Here is a 20,651-nt window from a genome sequence, read left to right as displayed (position 1 = left end):
CCTCTTTGTGTTAGTATTAGGTCTAGATCTAGGACTCAAACTGGTCTCTATGCCTTCCACTGTTTCTTGTGCGTGTAGGTTCATCTGACATTACTGAAACTATGTAAAAACAAGGTTACAAAGACAGTTTGTGTGGAAACACAAACTCAAAACCAGCCCCCGAAGTGGTCCACCCAGGCAGGTAAAAAGGCAGGTTTCAATATTTTCAGAAAGAATATCAGAACGAAATTCTATCAAAGGCAAATGACAGAGAAGAATGGAGAAAGAAGGTTAACAGATCCTGTGTGGTGCACCAAAGGTCATGCAGACCAAGGGATAGGTGAAAGTGAATGTGATTGAGAGGGTAGATGTGAACCTGGCCTAACGGATGTCTTGTAATGAGTATCTAATTGTTTTGTAAATGGTCAATCTCTTATTCAAAGCCTCAAGAAAAAAAAAACATAACCGTTAAAAAATAATGTGCCTTTTATTTTTATTTTTTTTATGGGTAGTATAAACACCTTTTAGTTGTGTATTCCACTGCTTTATATATTATTATTTTAAATTTTAAATTATGTCCAACTTATTTGCATAGTAATAGATTTTTTCTCTTTAAAAAAAAAAGTTAACATTTTTTTTTTTGTAATTGTAGTATTTAGTATAACAGAACTTACATAACTCAACAATACAATTGTTAAAAAATATTTTTTCGTCAAAAATCTAAGACCATTTGCATAAATGTGTACTGTGGTTTATCACTAAAAAGCCTCCAGTGTTTGTTACTATTAATAGTGAAAAATGGTGTATTTTTATGAAAAAACTGTTTGCATAATTGATTTAAAAAATTAGATTTTTCGCTTTCAGAAAAGAAAAAGTAGCTGTTGCATCAGAACTTTGATTGATCTAAAATATCATGATGTCCGATTTTCATTTTCTCTTCTAGTTTCTGAGATCTAAACGGGACAGACGGACAGACAGGCCACACAAAACTAATAGCGTCTTTTCCCCTTTTGGGGGCCGCTAAAAAATGGTTGAACACCAAATAATTGTACCCAATATGTGATGACCATTATTAATATTGTTTTCGTTATCTAAAAAAAAAAAACAAAAAAAAAACTCGGGCCTACTCCACGTACGTTGAATATCTAGGACCAATGTCTACGAAACCTTGATCAAATAGGACAATGGGTCACGTGTCTAAACGTCATTTGAACAAAATATCATTGTTATTATTATTCTAAAGTAAATGAACTGATAGTCATTCTCTGGCACTGCCAGGGGTCAGGCTTCGTTATAGAAAAACTCATTCTAGTCCTTTTAGCAGTGTCCACTGAGAAATTATTACTAATGATAATAGTAATAATTTAAAAAATCTATAATGGTCATCGACATCGCGGTTAGCAGGTCATCGTGGGGTCCAATAGCTCTATTAGAAGCACGCAACTGACCCTTACGGTTATACCATGTAATGGTACCATATGCTAATAATATATAATTGTATCGAATGCATGCTATATACTGTGGTATAAAATTGTGTCCCAAAACTCCATAGTAAATTGGCTCCTTCAAGTTGTGCTATTTATTGGAGTAATAGTTTAGAATTATAAAATAGTACCGTATCATTTTTTTCCTTATACTGATATAGTTCAGTTGTGTTGTTATCTTATCTTATGTTACTAGTAACAAAACGTTTCTCTTACATGATTTACTTTAGAATGTCTTACGGTCGTATAATTCTCGATTTGTTATCTCTCCTGTGTGTTCCTGATGACAAAAATATTTACGTTTATTTGTATCGAGAAATAATAGACAGAAACCTTCTCTTAGAAAGCAATTCTTTTCTTACTAATGTGTAAAAATGTTTTTCTTTTAAACGTTATAATCTCTAACAAAAAAAATAATTTATTACCTAAAGATATAATTCTTTTTCTCAGCGATATGCATCAACTGTTAAATTTCTAGAAAGATTGTTAGGGCTGTTTTTGAGATCAGCGTTCCGGTTCTGCCCACCCACCCTCAATAAAGTTTTGGCTTGAATAGAAGTATTGTTTAAAAGAAAAAAAAAAGGCATTCGAATGAGTGGATTATAAAGGTCTAGTTGAAAACCTCACATAATTTTTTTTACAAAGAAAATTCACAAAAATATTGAAAATTTTATCCTTGTTCGTCTGCTGTAATGTCACGTGACCAATATCTAGGGGGAACTTTTTTTAAAAAGTATCAAAGTGTTAGAGAGTATCAGATTTTGTTTCCTTGAAGATTATTCGAAATAATTTTATGCCATTCAATCCCTGTTTTCCTATATAAACCTCATAGCGCCAATTAGGCCTACCTGAAGTTTGGTTATACATTGAAACTCAATTTTTTCCTGTTCAATATTTGAAGTAAAATATTTTCTGACCTAAAGGATGCTCTTACAGAAAATTAATCTTGGCCGGATGTGAGTTAAATTCACCTACACCTTCGCCTATCCCTTGGTCTGGGGCCATTGGGGCACCACACATGATCTGTTGACCGTCTTTCTCCATATCTCAGTCTTTTGCCTTGGATAGGATCTCTTTCAATGATAGGCCCGTCCATTCTTTTATGTTTTTTCCCCATCGCTTTCTCTGTCTTCCTCTTCTTTTTCCTGGTACAGTTTTCTGAAGGAAGGTCTTTGTTAGCCCCGTGGACACAGGGTGGTCAGCGGGTCATCGTGGGGCCCAATTACCATTGTGATCCTGTTTCTAATCTCCTGTTTTTTTGATGCAGTCTTTGTAGGTTGTTTTTTTTTTGTGTGAGCTAAAATATGCAGCTCAAAATTGAGAAAACCTTAAATTGATAAGTATGTGAATGTATGTCAATGTGTGGAAAAGGGGGGGGGGGATAACTTGACTTAAACAGATATGAATTAAGTTTAAAATATTAAATAACTTTTCAGAAGCATATAAGTACAAATATAGGCACATGGTTATATACGAAGTGTGTACATTACCCAAATGTAACACAAATGCAAGTGCAAATAAAAAACAAATGCAATGTGTTTAAAACGGGTTATAAAAAAATGTTTTAAACTAATTTTGCAGATATTATTCAGGGAGATAACTTGTTTTTAAAAAAATAATAATACTGTAACCTTTGAAACGTTTGTTCTTTAGAAAAATTAATGTGGCAAGTTATTAATGTTTAAAAGTGTAACCACAGGCCCCGCCTCTTTATGTGTTTAAATTTACAATGAGTTTTAATTTACAAACAAGTTTGTGAAGGTTAATGAGTTCCGAAATGGCTAATATACCTACCTATACTAGGTGAAAAATAGTGTAGGACAGAGATATAATAAGGTCATAGATGCAGTTTAGCAACATCACATAATACAAGAGCTTCTAGACCAGGGGTTCTCAACCTGTTGGTCGCGACCCCTTTGGGGGCCGATTGGCAATTAGCCAGGGGTCGCCTAAGACCATCGAAAAAAATGAATTGTTTTTGTCCATTCTTCTATTGCTGTGTGTGTATGCGGAGGGAGGGGGGGTCGCGTCAGAGTGGGGGGTTGTAAAAGGGGTCGCCGAGCCTAAAAGGTTGAGAACCGCTGTTCTAGACATTATTAAAGCTACATCTTTGGTTGAATCAATAGAAGTTATAATATTCAACATATATTTATGTGACCTAATTTCCAAGCCGACAAATATATTACAAAAATAAAATAAAATGTATACTGTTATGAAAAAGAATAAATAGGATAATTTTCTTATAAGAAATCACGGTATCCAATTATGTACTTAATTTCCTTATCTAATTTATCATGCAGTTCTTTTAAATATAGACATTTCGGGTCGTTATTGCTAAAGATACTATGACTACTTTGACAAACTTAGTTCAATTAATATTGATATATCTAAATAAAATGCTACGAATTACTGAATTAGTTTGCACTGTACGCCTAAATATTTTTTTTATTCCTCTGTGACAAAATTATTCATGAAAGTGATTAGCTCATTCTCAACAAGCATAATAATATTTTTAATGTTATTATAAATAGAACGTGTACATTTTCACATATGGACATAAAGGTTAATTAAATCATTTGGTTCTAAATTTTTCATAAGTAATTAGGAATATATATTTTTTATACCGAGAAGTGAGAGAGGGCTGGTGAAGATAGCTGTTCGAAATTAAAACTTATTTCCTCAAACTCTAAAGCTAAATAAAATATTAATATATTCAAGTCTATTTTAGGTATGTACATTAAATTGAAAATGATGAGGTCTCCATATGTGGAGTCCATAATTGATTTGACTTAACCTGTTTAAAAATAAGCGCTGTTAACTCCAACGATTAAAACTTCGTAAATTGTATAAATTTTTTTAAAAATCTGAAATGTTAACATTTCTAATACACATAATAATAATAATAATAACAATCTTTCTAATCCATGAGGAAATTTGTCTTACGATTTGTGCATAAAAAATACATTTAACTGTAGGAAAAAAATAATAATTTACACCAGTTGCACTCAAAACATGTGAAATGTTTTAATATTGTTTACAAATGTGATTTCAATGTTATAGACATTATGAAATCAATATATTATACCTATATTGTTATTATTATTATGAAAAAAAAAGTAAACAGAAAAAAAAAAAGAAATGTGCACATTTAGTCTGGACATATTTGCGTGCAATTTAGCCAATAGAAATTTAAAAGTCCAGTACACTTTCGTAAACATATTTTTGTTTTCACTTTAAAGATTATATTTGCTGAACAAGTGTTGGGAAATTATTTGCTGCTTGTGACTTTTTGTAAAGCTGTGATCATTTAGAACAAATCCTTTGATATTTGTTTTACATTGATATAAATAGATTGGAATCAAAGGAAATGTCAGATCACACAACCTCTCGCTCACACACGCATATTAATATTTAGAAGTACTAGTTTGAAGTATCAATTAACCATTTTTTTTAAAATAAAGTTCCCCTTTCAGACCTTTTGGTCTATAGTGCTGATGATGTAAAGGTCATCTGTTTCTGTGGCCTACGGTTTACGAGGGTGACATGTGGCCAGCACAACGACCTACCGCCTTTACTTCTCCCCAACTAATTTCAGGTACCCATCAGAGCTGGGCGGACTCGGAGGCTTGAAGATCCCGAAATTAGAAATCCCAGTCTTCGCCAGGATTCGAACCCCAGTCCCTGGTTCGGAAGCCAAGCGCTTTATCGCTCCGCCACCGCGCCTCTACAATTTTTTTACAAAAATTTTTTTTTTACAATTAACCATTGCTTGTAAAACAAATGTGTATACATATTTGTTAGTTTGTTTGTGTTTTCCTTACTATTGTTGAACTGTGCTGCCGGGGACCACAAAACGTGTGAAGAAAGAAACAATAAACCAGCAACGCAACGCCCCCCCCCCCTTACATTAATCAGTCTGATATACAACGTCTATAACTGTACACAGACGTTACGGTCTTGGCTAACAAGTTTGTGCGGAATTTCTTGCATAATTCATGAGTCTATATCTCCAGGACGTTTTAACAACAGTATAAATAAAACACACACACACGCTCATACATATTTGTTACTTATTCTTTCTCTCTCTCTCTCTCTCTCGTTTAGCCTTCGTCCAGCGTTAGATCTTGTCTCGTGGAACATAGCTCTGTTCTATTGATTTTTCTATCATCTATTTCTTTAGTCATATTTGTCTCAGTCTGATCCTTCTCTACACTACGCATCCGCCCCTTAAACTTCCCCTTTCCATCTCATTTTTTTCTCCCAACGCCACACTTAAGAAACGCCTCCCCCCCCCCCCTTTTTTTTTCCAAGCCACTACCACTCGTACTATCAATTCCTTGTTTTAAAAAAATGCACATTTTTTAAAAATCTTACTGCTGTGCCGTAATTGTACAAATATATTTTCGGTATCGATCCTCTCCCGTAACCTCCCCCTTGACTTGGCGCCCTATTGTGATACCCGCCCCCTCCGCCCCTGGCTACCACTGTCTACACCTCCGGTTACACTAAGCACTTCTATTTCTATACTTGTAACAGAATGGAGCAATCAGATAGATACGGGGAAATTGTTATATCTATCTATCTATCTATCTATCTATCTATCTATCTAAAATATGACTCTTTTATAATTTTTTTTGTCTCTCAGACACATCATACATATTGAAAAATAGTAAATACAAATGGATTTTTATTTTTTTAAATTTATTTTCAGATGAAGAATGCATACAGTTTTTTTTTTTTTTGGGGGGGGGGGGGGGAGAGGTGAATTGTATGTATCTAAATATATTTGTAATTTTATTATTTTATTTTGAAGATTATATTCCAAAATTAATGAATGTAAGGAGAGGAGAAACTAAAGAGAAAATTGTGCATTTTTTTATTATTTTCTCTTTCTCTCTCTCTTTTTCTTCTGTCCCTTTGGCTGTCAAAAATTATGTGAACAAAGCAAGTGACATGGACAATAGATAACTGCCCTTACCTCCCTCCCCCCTCCCCCGGTCAGTGTCTATGGAAGCTGCTGTGTGGGTCTACATTCTTTAGACAACGCTCTCATCTTGTTATCTTGTTTGACCATGACACTTACATTCTCTAACTATCATTCCTTTCTCTTCTTTCTTCTTCTTTGTCTCTTGGATTTGGATGTAAGTTTGTATCGTCTGCCTCATATTAGCCTCCCTTGGAATTCATATAGCTGTCAATTGTGTGAAAGAAAATAGGTGTTCACAACTAAGAATGGCCTTGATGCAATATGTGTGTGCATGTGTTCATTTGTGCGTGTGTGTAAGCAATATATTACTACCAAGCGACTGCAGATCGAGTTTAAGTATTGCCCTCTATCTCGAGTTCTTGTCCAGATCACATGTGCACCACCCGTCGGAGTATGGGATTATTTGGACGACGTGACGTCCTTGCATTTACTTTTTAAAGTGGACACTATTAAGGCAGTGTCAGAGATTAAAAGTGAATTCCCTTCAAAAAATGATACCTAATATAATAACGAATTTCGATCTTGGTTTCGCTGGTTGTCCCCGAGAGTGACTATTCATTTTACAAGATATTTAATTGCGCTATTAACAAATATGTAGGCCCACTTTGCTATGCGGACATACCAGACATAAACGTACCAGGCATAAACAAAGGGAGTTAACAAGGCTAACTTATTTTAACTCAACTCAGTCTTTATGGTCTTCGTGAAAGTAGATCTCTAGTTGCCTGAGCTCAATGCTGAGTGAGTCCCAAACCTCTGGTCGATGTAGATGACTGAAATATTGAATGTACATAAGGAGAATAAGACTTAGCCCAGCCCTTATTGATAGTCTTCGCTATGTTACTGGGTAACTGATAACAGATTTAAGTTACAGTTCTTCCGTTTTGACGAAAATATTTTTATTATGACTTGGTAATTCTCTTTCATATTCTTTTATACTCTCTCTCTCTCTCTCTCTCTCTCTCTCTCTCTCTTATTGTAATTCAGAGGTTGTGATTTTGATTTCAAAAGGCCCTACAGGGAATCATTAGAGGAATCGGCCGAGGGTGGACTTGAAGTGGTCCTCATAACCGATTAGAACAGATTGCCAGGGAACTGACCGGGGACTCCATAGAACAGGAGAGGTGGGGAGAGGTGGGGGGGTCATAGAGGGGAGGGAAAGTTCAAGGATATTATTGACTGTGAAAACTATTGACCAGCGTTTAAACTTTAAGTATTTTGGTTTAGTTTGAGATTTCCAAATTTAACTCTTTTATTTGGAATGTATCGTTTATATAGATTGGGGAGCGGGGGGTGGGGTGAGCTTTGTTCTATTACTGGTGAAAGCTTCACTCAATACTTGTACTATTACCGATATCATTGCCTCGTCCATACTTTTATGCTAATATACTGATCTTGTAATATGTTAATGCCTATGTTCCAATTACCCTTTTTAAAATATAAATTTTAGTTATAATACTATTTTTTATGGTCATCTGGTACCAATGCGCGGGTACGGAAGTCTGTCTGTTTTACTTAATACAACTTTAGATTTGAGTGAAGATCTCGACCCAATTTGATATGTCCTCATCGAACGTTAATCACAGTAATCTGCTCCTTGTAATTGGTTGCGCGCTGTACTGAAAGAGATGTATGGTTTTTAAATGTATAGTTTTATCAATACATCCGTTTACCCATACCGGATGCACTAAAAATCTTATTTATTAATTTGCCTCCATTTTATTAAGATAACCTCCAATACAAACCTCTAATCATTTATTTTAAAAAAAAAGGACCGTGAGCTGGGGGGGGGGGGGGAGGGGTGTATTTGTCTTGGCTTTCATAGTGAAATTGATTTTTATCCATAAACATTAGTGTGTCTCCATTCTCCCTGTACTTCAGAAGTTGTATCTATTTATAGAGCGTTGGCCGGAAGCGATGCGTCTTTTGCCTACCTGTTCATGTTGCAATCTGCATTTGTTACGTTGACAATGTCGCCCTCCTGTCTCCCACGTGACATTGACAGGAAAGGGGGGAGGGGGGAGACAAAGAAAATGGCGAGTGAAGGGAGGGAGGAGGGGAGTCTCTCGCCGGACCATTTCTGAAATTTACATAATTCATTGTCAGTGCGATTTTTTTTTTTCTAATGTGTGCGTGTCAGTCCTAGCAATGCACTCGTAGCTGGACCATGACAGTTCTCTGGTCGGTCCATTCTGTAACTGCCCCCCCCCCCCCGAGTCGTTTTTGTTTGACATGGGGGCTGTTTTGTTTTTTTTTGCTTTCGTTGTAACCAGGACCTGAACTTTAGTTGATTTCATTAAACATACTAGGTGTCAGAATGTGTTGTTTTTTATGGATGTTCAAATGTAATTTAATCTATCTATCTATCTATCTATCTATCTATCTATCTATCTATCTATCTATCTATCTATCTATCTATCTATCTATCTATCTATCTATCTATCTCTCTCTCTCTATCTATCTATCTATCTATCTATCTATCTATCTATCTATCTATCTATCTATCTATCTATCTATCTATCTATCTATCTCTCTCTCTCTCTCTCTATCTCTCTCTCTCTCTCTCTCTCTCTCTCTCTCTCTCTCTCTCTCTCTCTATCTATCTATCTATCTATCTATCTATCTATCTCTCTCTATCTATCTATCTATCTATCTATCTATCATCATTATATATATGTATAGGTCTATATATGTGTGTTTGTGATTACAATAACCATGTTTCTGTATTTAGTTCTTATTGTTTCTTTATTGTTTCTTTAGTTCTTATTTTTGTCGTCATTGCTGTTGAGATGATACTGTTGTTGCTATTGAATTGATGATAATGTTGCTGCTGTTGCTTTTTTAAAAAAATAACACGCTGCAAAGATCTTGATGACTACACATTGACCCAACACCATCAGGACATGGAACGGGTTGCCTGAATCAGCCAGAAAAACCAATGACTTTGTGTAGATTTTAAGCCCCTAACATGCACGACTTGATTAACACATGGATACTCGTAGGACGTAATTATCTAATTTTTTTAATTTTTAGAATCGTCTCTTATTTATAAGCTAATAAAGAAGTGGAGGCCTTTAAGGACTCATTGGAAAATTATAATTCGAATCCAAACTTTTAGGTGTAGTTCACTTTAGTTATAATGATATGGCTATATTTAGCCCGCAGGCCGCATCGCATCTACCACAATTTAATGTGTTTTGGGATAGACATTAGTAACCATGCGCAACAAAAAAAACAAAGTCCCTGTTTGTGGATTTCCATTTATAAAAAGTGAGGCGTAAACTTGCGTAAAGGAGAAGCGTGGCCTAAGACAAGTGGACGGACTTGCTGGCTAAACAAGTGGTGAGTGTCCTTCACCTGTCACATCCAATTTTCTTTGTGCTCTAAAACTCCCTGCGCCTGAAGAGCACAAAGACCATAACAGCGAGTGTCCGCTTCTATTTCGAGCGATGTCGTGTCCGCGAGCCATTAAAAACGTTTGAAACAGAGCGAGGGCTATATGTGGCCAGTGTCCACTTGTCAGGCCGTGTCATTTGTCAGCTGCCTGATGGCAGTGACGCCGGGCTTTACAAACTACGTGCTGCTGTCGTTTGCCACAACTATGGCAGACGATAGACGGGACGGTGCAAGTTGGTAAAGTTGACTCTCATTCACCCCGGTCCCCCTTTGGTTGTAAGCTATCTCCGACAACATTTGCACAGTTCATTGGTTTCGCTGGACACAACCTTACCCCGAATAGTAGTCTTACTTTTCTTTCCGATTCACCCGTTAAATTTGCTTGCCCCTAAGTATTAAAACCCATGACTTATGATTTATAAACCTAACACTTAATAAAAAACCCATGACTTCATAAACCTAACACTTAATAAAAACCCCATGACTTCATAAACCTAACACTTAATAAAAACCCCATGACTTCATAAACCTAAGAGCTAATAAAATCCCTGACTTCATAAGCCTAAGCCTTAATGAAATCCATGACTTCATAAACCTATGCCCTTATAAACTTACACTTAATAAAAACCCATGACTTCATAAACCTAAGAGCTAATTAAATGTATGACTTGATAAGCCTAACACTTAATAAAATCCATGACTTCTTAAGCCTAAGACTGAATAATAACTCCACGACTTCATATAACCTGCGGTTTAATAAACCCACGACTTACTCCAAGCCATGGTTTGATAAAACCGCATGATTTAATGCAAAAAGACTAGACCATATATCCGTTACTTCAAACAACCCTTTATTTCATTTTTTTTTTTAAATACATAGTTAGTAATAGATAATGTAAATTAGAACCACTTATTAAGACATGACTATTCGTATTTGGAGTAAAATAAGATAAAATGACAGGCACTATCATTCAATAATCGATTATTGTGATCTTCAAGTCGAGTATCTACATTGTGAAAGCTACACAGTGCCTGAAATGAAAGGAAAGACTGATAAGTCCTATTTAATTAGTACAAGTCAACGCATTGGAACTGATAAAAAAAAAACAAAAAAAACTCCTTAAAATGTTTGGCATTTAAAACTCAAAGAAATTAGTTTCCTTAAATAGACTATATTGGAATCCGATTAAATTGCAATTCGCTTAATAGCATGACTTTTGAAAAAAATATTTAAAAAATCATTCCATTTATTAGCACAACCGGTTAATTGAAAACTCACAGTGCTACAGTTATGAAATTATTCTCGCTCTCTATTTGAAACCTGGTGCATTTTTTGATATACAATTCATTACATGGTACAGACTATATTCGTTTTAGATATTTTGTAATTCTTACCAAAAAAAAAAAACTTAATTAGACAAGGTTTTGTTGAAGTATAAACATTTAAACGAAATCAGAATAATATATATTTCCTCTCTCTGTAATTTAAAAAAAAAAAAAAAAGCTCCGATCGAGAAAGGGGCAATTTTTTTAAAATACAGCCACTAGCTATATTACTGGCCATGGTGTTCAGAGGTGGGGGAAAAAAATGTTTTAATTTAAAACGTTAAAAGATTGTTTTTTAGAGATTTTCACGATAAACTAAACAATGTCAAGGACTCTCAAGTTAATTTCACTGTTGCCAACTAAATACAAAAGAATGGCCTACAAACGGAAGAGCTTATGTAGAATTTGAATCTGCAGTGCTATAAAGCTCTCAAAAAATTATTATATTCCTTTCAAAAGACCTAGCTTGTCAACACTTTATTTATATTCTGCACACCGGATGCACCAAGAAGGTTATCTAGTTATATTTTTTCCCACCATGCATGAAAATTTCTGATGCTTTAATGAAGAGGCACACAGAATATATTAATACATTAATTGTATAATAATACATTAATTGTACTGGTTTGGCATGTGTTCTACTTTGTGTTTCGAGCTTTGGAAACAACAAAATTTGTTCTACGCATTGAAAACAGCAATTGAGAAATATCTTATATGGTCCCTAAGTTGTCTTCAATAACATTAGGCCTATTATTAGATTGATACTAATTGTTATACGTGCGATGGCGATATTAACAAACAAGCAACAACAGACCTTATAATATTGATGTAACTTTACATTGGTGGGAATTAAAATTTTCTTTTATAACGATTATTATTATTATTTCAACTTTACCAAAGTTCTGTATTTTCTTGTTGATTTAGAAATTACAAGTTTAAATATGTCTATAGGATATACCAACAGGATGTGCCTTCGATTATGCCATTAAGTATTGTCATTAAAGATCTGTCAATAGGATATGTCATTAAGATCTGTCAATATGATATGCTTTACGAATATGTCAAAGGGATATGTCATTGAAATATGTCAATAAGATATGTCATTAGGATATGTCATTAACACCTGGTAAAGGTATTAAGATATTTCGTTAATATATGTCAATAGGATATATTATAAGGCTATATCACTAAGATCTTTCATTAACATCTGCTAGGATAAGTCAGTAGGATACATGTACGGATACTCTTGGATCGCTCTGACTGAAATACATTTTATATGGATGAACTGGGTGTTAGAAGAAAAATGGGAATGTAGTTCAATAATTGGTCAATAAATGTATCACACTGTACTGTATAAGCCTTTGAACACAGAGACCAACTGTAGCGAGTAAACATATCACTTAGTGACATTTAAGTTCACATATGTGTCTGTATTTTTTTCCTAATGGCTTTATATTTTCCCCTTTTTTAACTAACCATCTAATTATAGAGCTTATGGAATATCCCCTTTTTATGTTGAAAAGCTATAAATACCTAGTTTTTTTTTTTTTTTTGGTGTATGCAGGCAGTTAATAGTATATAATAAACATTGATGATTTATGCATTACTAAAAGATTCACGACAATTTGTTTTCATTTTAAGCTCTTCAAAATTTCTGAATGAACTGATCAAATATGGTTATAAAAGAGTTAGTAGTCGCCTTTAGGGTGCTGAGATAGCAACTTGAAGTTGAAATAAATAAGAAATAAAGTTTTTTAGCTGCACAGATATTCAATGACATCTTTGTTAGTGTCACGTAGCCTTTCAACAACATTACACCATCTCGATGTATCGACTTTTACCTAGTGTGGCAATCGTGGTCCAGAAATCCACAATTAGTTTTTCTCTTGAGATGACTTGATCTACAATTAAAAAAAAAGAATTATCCCTTTTATTTGAAATGTCAACAAGCAAGATATGAACCCCAAAATGACTGCCATGTAATTCAATAATACTGCAGGAATAAGCTATATTTTCACATATAAAACACAAGTAATGAATTACCAATAATAAACTAATTGACTAGTTAAATATTTTTTTTATTGATTCATTTTCTGTCACCGATTTTGAATAATTAATTGAAAATTTCAAGTGGGTCCGAGAATGGGAAGTGGGAGAAAAAACGTATATAAAATTGTAATAAAGGGAATAACTCCACATATTCAGCCACATCTCTAAATAAGTAACATTTATTTCCTTTTTTGATACAAAAACAAAAACTAATAACCATTTATTAATTAAATTAATTGGTTATTTTGTTTTATTGATTCATGTTTTGTTAGGTAAAAAAAAAATAATTGTGTAAAAATTTAAAAATTCAACTTGATCCTAAAATGACCGGGGGGGGGGGGAGAGAAATAAGGTGCTTTGTACTAATTCTACATTTCTAAATTTTACACCCTCTTTTCTCCTCCTCCCCCCCCCCTTTAAACATACCCAAATATTGAAGAAAACAGTCGTATGATCGTGAGTACACATGTACTCTGAGTGTGAGTATGTGAGCACATATTTAAGAATTATACCTATCGTTTTACTAGCATGATCACACCGTTAGAAGCACCAAACTCTAAGCCTGGCATAGAAACGTCAATAAAATATTGAATTTATCTAAATATCGACTGTGGGATTTTACAATATATGATATACAGTAGAGCTCCCCTTTCAGACATTGTGGTCTATAGGGCAGATGATGTTAAGTTCTTCGGCCATCGGTTAACGAGCAGGGTGTCATGTGGACAGCACAACCACCAACCGCCTCTACTTTCCCAAACTAAAAGTCAGGTACCTATTACAGTTGGGTGGACTCGGGGGCGCCATGAAAATGCTAAAATTCAAAATCCCAGTCTTCACGGAGATTTGCACCCAGGATACCAGGTTTGGAAGCCAAACGCTTAACCACTCAGCCACCGCTTCCCTACAATCAATCATATACATATGAATAAAAACTACCGTATTTGTAAAAAAAAAAACAAAAAAAAAACATATGGATTTTTAAATACTTTTAAAGGGTTTTTATTGTACTGATATTATTTCTGATGTTATTTTTTTAAATTAGAAAATTTGCCTTCAATTATCCTGGATCGATAGCTTGTGTGTGTTGTGGGGTGAGTGGCGGGTGTGTGTGTGTTTGCGTTTAGCGTTGTGGTCGATTGTTTAATTACCCAGAAAGCAATCGAACTTCTTTCATCTCAGCTTTTTTTTTTATTTTTTATTTCTCTCTCACCATCGCTCGCAGTTTCATTTCATTTATCAAACTACAATTCATCTCGTGAGTGGAGGGACTACCTTGACCTTTGCTTCATTTGGTCGCCAGTCTTTCAATAGACCCCCCCCCCCCCCACCATTCCATCTTCACTTCTCCGCTCCTCCCCCCTCTCTTCCCATTCCGTCATAACGCCTTCATTCCAGAATTTTTTTTTTTAAAAAGAGTACTTTTTAGACCACTGTATTGATGTATCCACTATCCAGGGGTCTTCGTCCTGTTTGATTCCGTCCTCCACTACTTCTCTCGTCTCACCCCCCCCCCCACTGCCTCAACCACACCCACTCTCCAAATTTTCGCTAGACGTAATTATTACTGTTCGATAGTATTCAATTCCGCCCTCGGTCGCCTCGGCGAGAACACACAAACATCTCTCTCTCTCTCTCTCTCATTCTCGCTCTCAATCTCTCTCTTGTCTCTCTCTCTCGCGCGCGTTCTCGTCTCTATTTCTTCATCTCTCCCTCTCTTTTCCTCTTTCATTTCTCCTTCTCCATGTTTCATCCTTTCTCTTTCACTCTTTTTTTCCTTCCCCCCCCCCCCTCTTCCTACATATTTTATTCTTCCCACCTCTCTCTCTCTCTCTTCATTCTCTTTTTCCTTGCCTCTTTCCAATCGCTATCCGTCCCTTTCTCTCTGTTTACTTTGCTTTCTCTTTCTCTCTTAGTCTCTCTTTTCTACCCTCCTCTACCTCTCTTTCTCTCTATTTACTATGCTCTCTTTTCAACCCCCTCCGCCCCCCCCCCCTTTTTTTTTCTCTCTTTTGGTTTTTATTGTTTGTCAACATAAATTATTTTTTTTAAAAAAAGGGAAAAAAATGTTTCATAAGAATCTCGACATTCGTTACAGTTCTACTAGTTATGCCTGCCCTACAGCCCCCCCCCCCACGACCCTAATGTCTGGATGGAAGTTTTTGTACAAGATGTTATAACTTCAACAATAATATAAGAACTTAGCATGTCAAGGAAACTTAAATTTTTGTCTTTTGTTTTTCTCCAAGCAGAATTTTTTTTTTTAAATATTGGTACGACACTGCCCTTCCCTCCCGTCGACGTCTTTGAGGCTACGCCCATGTGTAATCACGAGCGAACTGAAATATCGATACACGGGTTGTTTTATGTCGCATCCTCAAGGTCGGCGCTCGGCTCTTTATGTCTAGACTTGAACCAATCTATAATTCATCTTGAGCCCGAAGGGTCTGCACTCACATTGAAAGTCATGTGCCTTTATATTTGTGTTTTAGTGTCTCGGGATGAAGTCTGATGCAAAAGTCATATCACCCAAGACGCAAGAAGGATGGACGAGAAGAGAAGAAAGGAAAAGGATGAGGTCATTGCATAATAGATGTTTCAGTTCATGCAACTAACGACTTAAGAAAGCCTCGTGAAATAAGATGTACAAAACCTTGAGGGTTTGGGAGGGCTTAAAAATAAAAGGTGGGGTGGGGTGTAATAACTATACAAACACTAGATGTATTACGCTTTTTATTTTTTAAAACGCCAGTGGCTATGACTATGGTCCGTTTATAGTCACCAAAGGCCAAGCTTCTGGACTTGTCAGAGACGCCTGGCATAAAGTCACTAATTCGACCTCCATGTTTTTGTTATATGGTTATATTTATAAGTGACTTTATAGTTATATATATATAAGTGACTTAATGGTTATATATATAGGTGACTTAATTATAATGATATAGGCTTCCTTTAGTCCAGCGGTTCTCAACCTTTTAAGCTCGGCGACCCCTTTTTACAATCCCCCACTCTGACGCGACCCCCCTCCATACACACACACACATACAGCAATAGAAGAATAGACAATCACAATCCATATTTTCGATGGTCTTAGGCGACCCCTGGCAAATCGTCAATCGACCCCCAAGCGGGTCGCGACCCACAGGTTGAGAACCCCTGCTTTAGTCTGTTACTGTTGTCGTATGTTTCGACTTGTCGACTATTTTATTCGACCTAGGTACTAGAATTATATCACTACCGGAATTTTGTAATGTCTAGTCGATTTGAATTCATTAAAACCTATCTCCTTTATTTCTAATGTCCTGCTGGTCATTTTAGGGGGAACACAACTTTCAACACATTCTTTGAGCAGACACACTGCGTCATGGCTTAGCGAGTGGGGGGGGAAAAAATCAATTTATTGGTCAGGAAATCACCCGTTCTGACCTGGTCATCCACCCGCGGCAAAGTCCGTCCATCTTTGGCCAATAAACAACGAGGTTCCTCTCCATTGGCCAGTCCGTCTGTTGGCTAGATGTGGGAAGACAGGGGCGATCAAGCCGGGTCAAAGGCACGGCTCTCTTCTTCATTTCGACGTCTAGCATTGGTCAAGCCTGTCCAGGGTTGGATTGATCAGAACCTGGAAAATAGAACGGAGAAGAGGGAGGGTTAGTGTCCAGTGGGAGGAAAGATGGCGGTGGCTTTATGTTAAAGTGACCCGCTAGCCAGTTGTTAAGTGTGTGTGTGGGGGGGGGGGAATGTGCGAGAAATTAATATCTCCCTCACAGTGTACTTGTAGTTGTGTTAGCCTCTTGAAACATGGCGATATCAGCTGTTATCAATGTGCGGCAAACCTTAATAATTTGGGGGAAGAGGGGGGGGGGGTCTATGAGTCTAATAAAAAATAAAGCCAATGTAAGAGAAAGAGAGAGAAGAAAAGAGAGTATGAGAAGAGAGACAAAAGAGAAAGACGGGAGAGAGAGAGAGAGATAAGAGATAAAGAAGAGAGGAGAGAAGAGAGCCGAGAGATCTAAGCTAAATTGGGAAGAGATAGAGAGAAGAAAGAGATAGAAAGGAGAAGAAAAAAAAAAGAGAGAAAGATCAGGGCCGGCCTTGGGCATAGGCAAACTAGGCAGGCGCCTATGGCCTCCGACTGGTCTCTACATAGACTCAAAGCTTATTGGAGAATGTTTACATTTACGACTACTGTAGGAATATGTTTAAAAAGTTTTGCGGAAATCTAATTGAACGCCACAGAAATTGCGCTGTCTGAGATATACATGCAGGAAGGTTTGTAATTTAATGCGTAGTTTTCTGTCTTGTTATTTTTTTTCTACTTCATTTTGGGGACCATCCAATTCACTTCGCCCTGGGCCTCCAACTACCTAAGGCCCGGCCCTGGTGGGAGAGTATGTTGAGATAGAAGAGCGAGTAAGAAGATTGAGATAGAAGAGAGAAAGAAGAGAAGAGAAAACTGAAAGAGAAAGACGAGAATGAGAAAGAACAGAGAGAAAAGAGTTAATCGATTAGGGGGGGGGGAAGAGAAAACAAAGGAGGGGGGTGGATGAGAGGATTTAAGAGAGAAACAAGAAATTGTATAGTAAAAAAAAATTGACTAAAAATGTTCACACATGACTGATTAAAACAAAGTCATGTGACTTTAAAACTCAGCTCAAGCCTGACCTAACGTTGAATAATAGATTAGTGAAAGTCTAGACATAAAAGCCGAGCAGCGACCGTTAGCGTGTCCTTGAGAGGAAAAAAAAAGAGGGGGGTAGGGTTTAGAGTAATAGGGAACAAACTTGTCCTTGCCTTGGGAGGACCTTAGACCTTTTTTTAACAGAAGCTTAGAAAAAATAATCCTTACAGACATCACGTGACCAGAGGTCATTGGAATAAAATATGAAACCCTAATCTGTGAGCTAGGTCTCCTAGTGTTCCTGTTGTGGACAATATTGTAGAAAATGGCAACAGAATATAACAGCACATAGTGATGCCTAAATACGGCCCGCGGGCCACATCCGGCCAGCGATGCAGGTCTATCAGAACTTGACTCCACAATAAAATAAATTGGAATGTAAAATGTATGATTAAAAAAAAAAAAGCCTGTCTCCTTGGCATTTTTAGATGACTTCTTTTGGTGAGTGAAAGCTAGCAGTTCAACATTTGAGTGTTGATGACATGTGGTGCTAACAAAACCTTGGCTGTGAGTGCAACAATAAAAAGAAAAATGGACAGATTTATACTTTTAGTACAAAATTCATAAAGTATTTTTTTTTTTATGGAGTATTTGCGTTGCACCCTGTCATTCAAAAAAAAAAATGATTTCGGTAAAAAAAACAACATCTTGAAGCCTCCAACTTATTGGTATAGAAATAATGTTGGTGTTTCTAATCAAAACGTCGTCTGCTCTAATGCTTTTTCATGAGGTGGCCCGCGAAAATAGTGTGGGGAATTTATTTGGCCCGCGGGCTGAAGAAAGTTTGGGCGTCACTGGACTACACTATTACTACTGAGCGTTCTAAGAAAGTTTCAAAGCCAAATGCTGTATAAAGTACACACCTCTTATCAGACGTACTCTAATAGTCCCAAGTCAACAGATGGCAACACTCAATCCAAGCCATTGACTTTTATCTTTTCCCCCCTATTAAGAGTTTTCAAAAAAGGTTCTAAATAGTTGAAAACCTCTAAGCCTTAGTTGAGATTGGTGGGTTTTTTTTCTCCCTCTTTTTTTTCTTATCCAAAGCCAGAAGTAGTTTTAAAAAACTTGTAGACATTCTCCAAGGTCATTTCTCACAGTGTACATCTAATTCTATACAATGCTAAGAGGATGTCTTTCTTATTATAAATTATTTATGTAGATTTTGAGAGATTTAAAACAAAAAAAATATATAAAAAATTCTTTGCTGTGGGGGTCATCAGAGAGCACGAGGAGTCGGTCGAGGGCTAAATTAGAAGCAAGTGATAATTAAAAAGAAATGTCATTGGCAGTCCCAAATACAGTGCTGCCAGAAAATCCTTCTCGTTTCACGAATGCATTAAACATAATTGGGTATATCTGAATTAACTTGATGCACGTCTTGGTGTGAATATTGGCATGACATATATTTACCTTTCTTTTTTTTTTTTTTTAAACATGAGATTTTTATACAATCAAGTCCACCGATGAAACTAGCTGATACCCTTCTGTTTACTTGGAGAATGTTAGAACTAATTCATCATATTTGAAATACTTGTGTATTTATTATTATTGTTATGAGTTTTAGTTCTAATAAATTGCTAAAATATATCAGGCTTCTAAACCTAACTTTTACATAGACCCGAGTAAGTATTTACACTTGTGAATGAATTATGAATGTTATAAGATTAAAATTTACACTAGCTGTATACGTTTCATTCAATTGTATTTTTAACCATTTGATTTTTACATAATTGATTAAGAAACAACATAAATTGAAGACAAGAGCCAAGATAAACATATAATCTATGTGAATTTTAGTTCAAGAAAGGATAGAAATTATAATTAGTTTATAAATCCAATAACTTAGTACAGTTAACATTTCTAATTTCCGTGAACGACTATATTATCAACTATTTGATACGAGTTTGACTTTTTCTAAAAGTTAAGTTTTTCAAAAAATGCTGGCCTCTATTATGAGGTAGGAGTTTTAGCAGCTTTCAATTATAAAAGAGATACAAGACACCGATAGCAAAGACAAACAGACACAAACACTCTTTTGTTCCCCTGGCAATCAAATCATTAAATAGAAACTATCTGAAATAAACTTTTCACATGTAAATTATGAGTAGGTCTGGTGTGAATGTACATTTTGTTTTTTTTTATAGTTACAATGTTTTGTTTGGTGTTATGGACAAATTGTAAGACAAATTGTAAGACAAATTTCCTTACGGACAATAAAGATTATTATCATTATCATTATAATTTTTAAAATTCTTCCAAATGAGTTTTGAGGCTTCAATATTGTAAACAAAAAATTTTGAACTTAATATACATGTTTTAAATACTTGAATTCAAGGATAAGAAAATACTTCAATTGATATTTATTTCTTTTTAACTCTCATGTTTATGTTTGTAATGAGCCTACATTTTCTTAGTTAACAGCGCTCTTTAAATTAAATTATTATTATACTTTTGATTTTTTTTTTTTGTGGGGGGGTCATTTTATGCAAATAGCTATTCCCTAAAATAGTTTCAGATTATTTCAATAATTAATTTTAATTAAAATTAAAAGTACACTGCTATGTTTCAACTTTCATCAAATAGTAATTGCATTACATTATATTGAACATTGTATGCAATAGAAGAATAAAAACAAATGTTGAAAACTGTAAGTACTCTAATAACTATTTACATAGAGCTGGGTGGACTCAGAAACAAAATTTAACATCACAGTCTTCACCAGGTTTTTAATGCTTGTCATCAACTTATT

At 35.5% G+C, this 20,651-nt stretch overlaps 1 long non-coding RNA gene across 10 annotated transcripts in view; it reads left to right on the top strand.

The window, feature by feature from the left end:
- LOC106073339 (uncharacterized) overlaps positions 1 to 20,651 on the top strand; it is a 314,185-nt gene that overhangs the window by 107,781 nt on the left and 185,753 nt on the right. The window contains exon 1 of one of the 10 annotated variants that reach the window (XR_008774796.1): positions 15,723 to 15,799. The exons of the other annotated variants lie outside the window; for them this stretch is intronic. This is a non-coding gene — a long non-coding RNA (uncharacterized LOC106073339). Of the gene's footprint in view, positions 1 to 15,722; positions 15,800 to 20,651 lie in introns of those variants that run through there. 10 annotated transcript variants of the gene reach the window in all.

This window comes from Biomphalaria glabrata, chromosome 14 (assembly GCF_947242115.1).
Source record: "Biomphalaria glabrata chromosome 14, xgBioGlab47.1, whole genome shotgun sequence".
NCBI lineage: Eukaryota > Metazoa > Mollusca > Gastropoda > Planorbidae > Biomphalaria > Biomphalaria glabrata.
The sequence above is the reverse complement of the archived record's forward strand: the minus strand, read 5'-3'. Positions and strand labels throughout refer to the sequence as shown.